This window comes from Scyliorhinus torazame, chromosome 18 (genome assembly GCF_047496885.1).
Source record: "Scyliorhinus torazame isolate Kashiwa2021f chromosome 18, sScyTor2.1, whole genome shotgun sequence".
Taxonomy (NCBI): Eukaryota; Metazoa; Chordata; class Chondrichthyes; order Carcharhiniformes; family Scyliorhinidae; genus Scyliorhinus; species Scyliorhinus torazame.
Genome location: NC_092724.1, coordinates 168,188,715 through 168,196,606, shown reverse-complemented (window position 1 = coordinate 168,196,606; position 7,892 = coordinate 168,188,715). Strand labels below are relative to the sequence as shown.

The 7,892-nt window shown below is 66.9% G+C and overlaps 1 protein-coding gene across 2 annotated transcripts in view; it reads right to left on the bottom strand.

Moving 5' to 3' along the window:
- pctp (phosphatidylcholine transfer protein) overlaps positions 1 to 4,459 on the bottom strand; it is a 94,492-nt gene extending 90,033 nt beyond the window's left edge. For both annotated transcript variants that reach the window (XR_011936288.1, XM_072483883.1), the window contains exon 1: positions 4,309 to 4,459. The gene's annotated coding sequence lies outside the window, so the exon portion shown is untranslated. The remainder of the gene's footprint in view (positions 1 to 4,308) is intronic.
- Positions 4,460 to 7,892: the final 3,433 nt, after the last annotated feature.

The window sequence follows — 7,892 nt, the reverse complement described above, 5'->3', positions numbered from 1 at the left end:
CCCCCAAAACACCTTCACCTCCCCCCCAAAACACCCTTCACCTCCCCCAAAACACCCTCACCTCCCCCAAAACACCCTTCACCTCCCCCCCCAAAACACCCTTCACCTCCCCCCCAAAACACCCTTCACCTCCCCCCCAAAACACCCTTCACCTCCCCCCCAAAACACCCTTCACCTCCCCCCCAACACCCTTCACCTCCCCCCCAAAACCCCTTCACCTCCCCCCCCAAAACACCCTCACTCCTCCCCCCAAAACACCCTTCACCTCCCCCCAAAACACCCTTCACCTCCCCCCCAAAACACCCTTCACCTCCCCCCCAAAACACCCTTCACCTCCCCCCCAAAACACCTTCACCTCCCCCCAAAACACCCTTCACCTCCCCCCAAAACACCCTTCACCTCGCCCCCAAAACACCCTTCACCTCCCCCCAACACCTCACTCCCCCAAAACACCCTTCACCTCCCCCCAAAACATCCTTCACCTCCCCCCCCCACAACACCTTCACCTCCCCCCCCAAAACACCCTTCACCTCCCCCCCAAAACACCCTTCACCTCCCCCCCAAAACATCCTTCACCCTCCCCCCCCCCAAAACACCCTTCACCTCCCCCCCCAAAACACCCTTCACCTCCCCCCCCAAAACACCCTTCACCTCCCCCCAAAACACCCTTCACCTCCCCCCCCAAAACACCCTCACCCTCCCCCCCCCAAACACCCTTCACCTCCCCCCCCCCCAAAACACCCTTCACCTCCCCCCAAAACACCCTTCACCTCCCCCCCAAAACTCCCTTCACCTTCCCCCCCCCAAAACACCCTTCACCTCCCCCCCAAAACACCCTTCACCTCCCCCCCAAAACACCCTTCACCTCCCCCAAAACACCTTCACCTCTCCCCCCAAAACACCCTTCACCTCCCCCCCCCCAAAACACCCTACACCTCCCCCCCCCACCAAAACACCCTTCACCTCCCCCCAAAACACCCTTCACCTCCCCCCAAAACACCCTTCACCTCCTCCACCCCCTACACCCCCCAAAACACCCTTCACCTCCTCCTCCCCCCAAAAACACCCTTCACCTCCCCCCCAAAACACCCTTCACCTCCCCCCCCAAAACACCCTTCACCTCCCCCCCAAAACACCCTTCACCTCCCCCCAAAACACCCTTCACCTCCCCCCAAAACACCCTCACCTCCCCCCCCAAAACACCCTTCACCCCCCCCAAAACACCCTCACCTCCCCCCCCAAAACACCTCACCTCCCCCAAAACACCCTTCACCTCCCCCCCAAAACACCCTTCACCTCCCCCCCCAAAACACCCCTCACCTCCCCCCCCAAAACACCCTCACCTCCCCCCAAAACACCCTTCACCTCCCCCCCCAAAACACCCTTCACCTCCCCCCCCAAAACACCCCTTCACCTCCCCCCCCAAAACACCCTTCACCTCCCCCCCCAAACACCCTTCACCTCCCCCCCAAAACACCCTTCACCTCCCCCCCAAAACACCCTTCACCTCCCCCCCAAAACACCCTTCACCTCCCCCCCAAAACACCCTTCACCTCCCCCCCAAAACACCTTCACCTACCCCCAAAACACCCTTCACCTCCCCCCAAAACACCCTTCCACCTCCCCCAAAACACCCTTCACCTCCCCCCCCAAAACACCCTTCACCCTCCCCCAAAACACCTTCACCCCCCCCCCCCAAAACATCCTCACCTCCCCCCCCAAAACACCCTTCACCTCCCCCCCAAAACACCCTTCACCTCCCCCCCCAAAACACCCTTCACCTCCCCCCCAAAACATCCTTCACCTCCCCCCCCAAAACACCCTTCACCTCCCCCCAAAACACCCTTCACCTCCCCCCCCAAAACACCCTTCACCTCCCCCCCCAAAACACCCTTCACCTCCCCCCCCCAAAACACCCTTCACCTCCCCCCCCCCAAAACACCCCTTCACCTCCCCCCCCAAACACCCTTCACCTCCCCCAAAACACCCTCACCTCCCCCCCCCAAAACACCCTTCACCTCCCCCAAAACACCCTTCACCTCCCCCCCCCAAAACACCCTTCACCTCCCCCAAAACACCCTTCACCTCCCCCCCCAAAACACCCTTCACCTCCCCCCAAACACCCTTCACCTCCCCCCCCAAAACACCCTTCACCTCCCCCCCCAAAACACCCTTCACCTCCCCCCCCCCCAAAACACCCTCACCTCCCCCCCCCAAAACACCCTTCACCTCCCCCCCCCAAAACACCCTTCACCTCCCCCAAAACACCCTTCACCTCCCCCCCCAAAACACCCTTCACCTCCCCCCCCAAAACACCCTTCACCTCCCCCCCCCCAAAACACCCTTCACCTCCCCCCCCCAAAACACCCTTCACCTCCCCCCCCCAAAACACCCTTCACCTCCCCCCCAAAACACCCTTCACCTCCCCCCACAACACCCTTCACCTCCTCCTCCCCCACCCCCCAAACACCCTTCACCTCCTCCTCCCCCCCAAAAACACCCTCACCCCCCCCAAACACCCTTCACCTCCCCCCCCAAAACACCCTTCACCTCCCCCCCAAAACACCCTTCACCCTCCCCCCAAACACCCTTCACCTCCCCCAAAACACCCTTCACCTCCCCCCCAAAACACCCTTCACCTCCCCCCCAAAACACCCTTCACCTCCCCCCCCAAAACACCCTTCACCTCCCCCCAAAACACCCTTCACCTCCCCCCCCAAAACACCCTTCACCTCCCCCCCAAAACACCCTTCACCTCCCCCCCCAAAACACCCTTCACCTCCCCCCAAAACACCCTTCACCTCCCCCCCCAAAACACCCTTCACCTCCCCCCCCAAAACACCCTTCACCTCCCCCCCAAAACACCCTTCACCTCCCCCCCCAAAACACCCTTCACCTCCCCCCAAAACACCCTTCACCTCCCCCCAAAACACCCTTCACCTCCCCGCCAAAACACCCTTCACCTTCCCCCCAAAACACCCTTCACCTCCCCCCCCCAAAACACCCTTCACCTCCCCCCCCAAAACACCCTTCACCTCCCCCCCCAAAACACCCTTCACCTCCCCCCCAAAACACCCTTCACCTCCCCCAAAACACCCTTCACCTCCCCGCCAAAACACCCTTCACCTCCTCCTCCCCCCCAAAAACACCCTTCACCTCCCCCCCAAAACACCCTTCACCTCCCCCCCCCAAAACACCCTTCACCTCCCCCCCAAAACACCCTTCACCTCCCCCCCAAAACACCCTTCACCTCCCCCCAAAACACCCTTCACCTCCCCCCCAAAACACCCTTCACCTCCCCCCAAAACACCCTTCACCTCCCCCCCAAAACACCCTTCACCTCCCCCCAAAACACCCTTCACCTCCCCCCCAAAACACCCTTCACCTCCCCCCCCAAAACACCCTTCACCTCCCCCCCCAAAACACCCTTCACCTCCCCCAAAACACCCTTCACCTCCCCCCCCAAAACACCCTTCACCTCCCCCCCCCAAAACACCCTTCACCTCCCCCCCCAAAACACCCTTCACCTCCCCCCCCAAAACACCCTTCACCTCCCCCCCAAAACACCCTTCACCTCCCCCCCCAAAACACCCTTCACCTCCCCCCCAAAACACCCTTCACCTCCCCCCCAAAACACCCTTCACCTCCCCCCCAAAACACCCTTCACCTCCCCCCCAAAACACGCTTCACCTCCCCCCAAAAACACCCTTCACCTCGCCCCCAAAACACCCTTCACCTCCCCCCAAAACACCCTTCACCTCTCCCCCCAAAACATCCTTCACCTCCCCCCCCCAAAACATCCTTCACCTCCCCCCCCAAAACACCCTTCACCTCCCCCCCAAAACACCCTTCACCTCCCCCCCAAAACATCCTTCACCTCCCCCCCCAAAACACCCTTCACCTCCCCCAAAACACCCTTCACCTCCCCCCCAAAAACACCCTTCACCTCCCCCCCCCATAAACACCCTTCACCTCCCCCCCCCAAAACACCCTTCACCTCCCCCCCCCCAAAACACCCTTCACCTCCCCCCCAAAACACCCTTCACCTCCCCCAAAACACCCTTCACCTCCCCCCCCAAAACACCCTTCACCTCCCCCAAAACACCCTTCACCTCCCCCCCAAAACACCCTTCACCTCCCCCCCAAAACACCCTTCACCTCCCCCCCCCCAAAACACCCTTCACCTCCCCCCCCCCAAAACACCCTTCACCTCCCCCCCCAAAACACCCTTCACCTCCCCCCCCCCAAAACACCTTCACCTCCCCCCCCAAAACACCCTTCACGTCCCCCCCCGCCCCGGGCCGGCACCTGGCGGAGGAGGCGGTAGATTCTGATGCTGCTGATTTCCAGGAAAAATTCCCACCCGGGGCCGAGGATCGGATCCTCCAACTCCGGGGGGCCGCCTGGGGACAGCTCATCGCCATGGCGACCGGCACCGGGAGGGATCCGGAGGCGGCCACCAGAGAGGCCCCGCCCCGGCCCGCCCCGCCCCTGACAGGCACAGGCCCCGCCCCGCCCCCTGAGAGGCCCCGGCCCCGCCCCGCCCCGCATCTGACAGGCACAGGCCCCGCCCCGCCCCCTGAGAGGCCCCGGCCCCGCCCCGCCCCGCCTCTGACAGGCACAGGCCCCGCCCCGCCCCTGACAGGCACAGGCCCCGCCCCCGCCGCTGACAGGCACAGGCCCCGCCCTCAGCTAGGCCTAAGCCCCGCCCCTGAGACTCCCCGGCCCCGCCACCTGACAGACCCCGGCCCCGCCCCCTGAGAGGCCCCGGCCCCGCCCCTGAGAGGCCCCGGCCCCGCCCCCTGACAGACCCGGCCCCGCCCCTGACAGGCTCCGGCCCCGCCCCCTGAGAGGCCCCGGCCCCGCCCCTGAGAGGCCCCGGCCCCGCCCCCTGACAGACCCCGGCCCCGCCCCCTGACCTGGCCCCGCCCCCACTGTGCCCCGTCACCCCCACTGTGCCCCGTCACCCCCACTGTGCCCCGTCACCCCCACTGTGCCCCGTCACTCCCACTGTGCCCCGTCACCCCCACTGTGCCCCGTCACCCCCACTGTGCCCCGTCACCCCCACTGTGCCCCGTCACCCCCACTGTGCCCCGTCACCCCCACTGTGCCCCGTCACTCCCACTGTGCCCCGTCACCCCCACTGTGCTCCGTCACCCCCACTGTGCCCCGTCACCCCCACTGTGCCCCGTCACCCCCACTGTGCCCCGTCACCCCCACTGTGCCCCGTCACTCCCACAGTGCCCCGTCACTCCCACTGTGCCCCGTCACCCCCACTGTGCCCCGTCACCCCCACTGTGCCCCGTCACCCCCACTGTGCCCCAACCCCACTGTGCCCCGTCACCCCCACTGTGCCCCAACCCCACTGTGCCCCGTCACCCCCACTGTGCCCCGTCACCCCCACTGTGCCCCGTCACCCCCACTGTGCCCCGTCACCCCCACTGTGCCCCGTCACCCCCACTGTGCCCCAACCCCACTGTGCCCCGTCACCCCCACTGTGCCCCGTCACCCCCACTGTGCCCCGTCACCCCCACTGTGCCCCATCACCCCCACTGTGCCCCGTCACCCCCACTGTGCCCCGTCACCCCCACTGTGCCCCGTCACCCCCACTGTGCCCCCGTCACCCCCACTGTGCCCCTGTCACCCCCACTGCCCCCGCCACCCCCACTGTGCCCCCGTCACCCCCACTGTGCCCCCATCACGCCCACTGCCCCCGCCACCCCCACTGTGCCCCCGTCACCCCACTGTGCCCCCGTCATGCCCACTGCCCCCGCCACCCCCACTGTGCCCCCGTCACCCCCACTGTGCCCCCGTCACTCCCATTGTGCCCCCGTCACCCTCACTGTGCCCCCGCCACCCTCCACTGCCCCGCCACCCCCACTGTGCCCCGTCACCCCCGCTGTGCCCGTCACTCCCACTGTGCCCCCGTCACCTCCACTGTGCCCCGTCGCCCCCACTGTGCCCGTCACTCCCACTGCCCCCGTCACCCACACTGTGCCCCCGTCACCCCCACTGTGCCCCTTCGCCCCCAATGTGCCCCCGTCACCCCCACTGTGCCCCGTCACCCCCACTGTGCCCCCGTCACCGTGCCCCCGTCACCCCCACTGTGCCCCGTCACCCCCACTGTGCCGCCATCACCCCCACTGTGCTCCCGTCACCCCCACTGTGCTCCCATCACCCCCACTGTGCCCCGTCACCACCACTGTGCCCCGTCACCCCCACTGTGCCCCGTCACTCCCACTGCCCCGTCACCCCCACTGCCCCCGTCACCCCCACTGTGCCCCGTCACCACCACTGTGCCCCGTCACCACCACTGTGCCCCGTCACCCCCACTGTGCCCCGTCACCCCCACTGTGCCCCGTCACCACCACTGTGCCCCGTCACCCCCACTGACCCCGTCACCACCACTGTGCCCCGTCACCCCCACTGTGCCCCGTCACTCCCACTGCCCCGTCACCACCACTGTGCCCCGTCACCCCCACTGTGCCCCGTCACCACCACTGTGCCCCGTCACCCCCACTGACCCCGTCACCACCACTGTGCCCCGTCACCCCCACTGCCCCCGTCACCCCCACTGCCCCGTCATACCCACTGTGCCCCGTAACCCCCACTGACCCCGTCACCACCACTGTGCCCCGTCACCCCCACTGCCCCCGTCACCCCCACTGCCCCGTCATACCCACTGTGCCCCCGTCACCCACCACTGCCCCCGTCACCCCCACTGTGCTCCGTCACTCCCACTGCCCCGTCACCCCCACTGCCCCGTCATACCCACTGTGCCCCCGTCACCCACCACTGCCCCCGTCACCCCCACTGTGCTCCGTCACTCCCACTGCCCCGTCACCCCCACTGCCCCGTCATCCCCACTGTGCCCCGTCACTCCCACTGCACCCATCACCCCCACTGTGCCCCGTCACTCCCACTGCACCCATCACCCCCACTGCCCCCGTCTCTACCACTGCCCCCGTCATCCCCACTGTGCCCCATCACCCCCACTGCCCCCGTCACTCCCACTGTGCCCCCGTCACCCCCACTGTGCCCCGTCACTCCCACTGCCCCATCACCCCCACTGCCCCATCACCCCCCACTGCCCCGTCACTCCCACTGCCCCGTCACCCCCACTGCCCCGTCACTCCCACTGCCCCGTCACCCCCACTGTGCCCCCGTCACCCACACTGTGCCCCCGTCACCCCCACTGCCCCATTAGTCCCACTGCCCCCGTCACTCCCACTGTGTCCCATCACCCCCACTGTGCCCCGTCACCCCCACTGTGCCCCGTCACTCCCACTGCCCCCGTCACCCCCACTGTGCCCCGTCACTCCCACTGCACCCATCACCCCCACTGCCCCCGTCTCTCCCACTGTGCCCCCGTCACCCCCACTGCCCCCGTCACCGCCACTGTGCCCCGTCACTCCCACTGCACCCATCACCCCCACTGCCCCCGTCTCTCCCACTGCCCCGTCACCCCCACTGTGCCCCGTCACCCCCACTGCCCCCGTCTCTCCCACTGCCCCGTCACCCCCACTGTGCCCCGCCACCCCCACTGCCCCGTCACTCCCACTGTGCCCCGTCACTCCCACTGCCCCATCAACCCCACTGCCCCGTCACTCCCACTGCCCCCGTCACCCCCACTGTGCCCCGTCACTCCCACTGCACCCATCACCCCCACTGCCCCCGTCTCTCCCACTGTGCCCCCGTCACCCACACTGTGCCCCCGTCACCCCCACTGCCCCATTAGTCCCACTGCCCCCGTCACTCCCACTGTGCCCCATCACCCCCACTGTGCCCCGTCACTCCCACTGTGCCCCCGTCACCCCCCACTGCCCCCGTCACCGCCACTGTGCCCCGTCACCCCCACTGTGCCCCGTCACCCCCACTGTGCCCCGTCACCC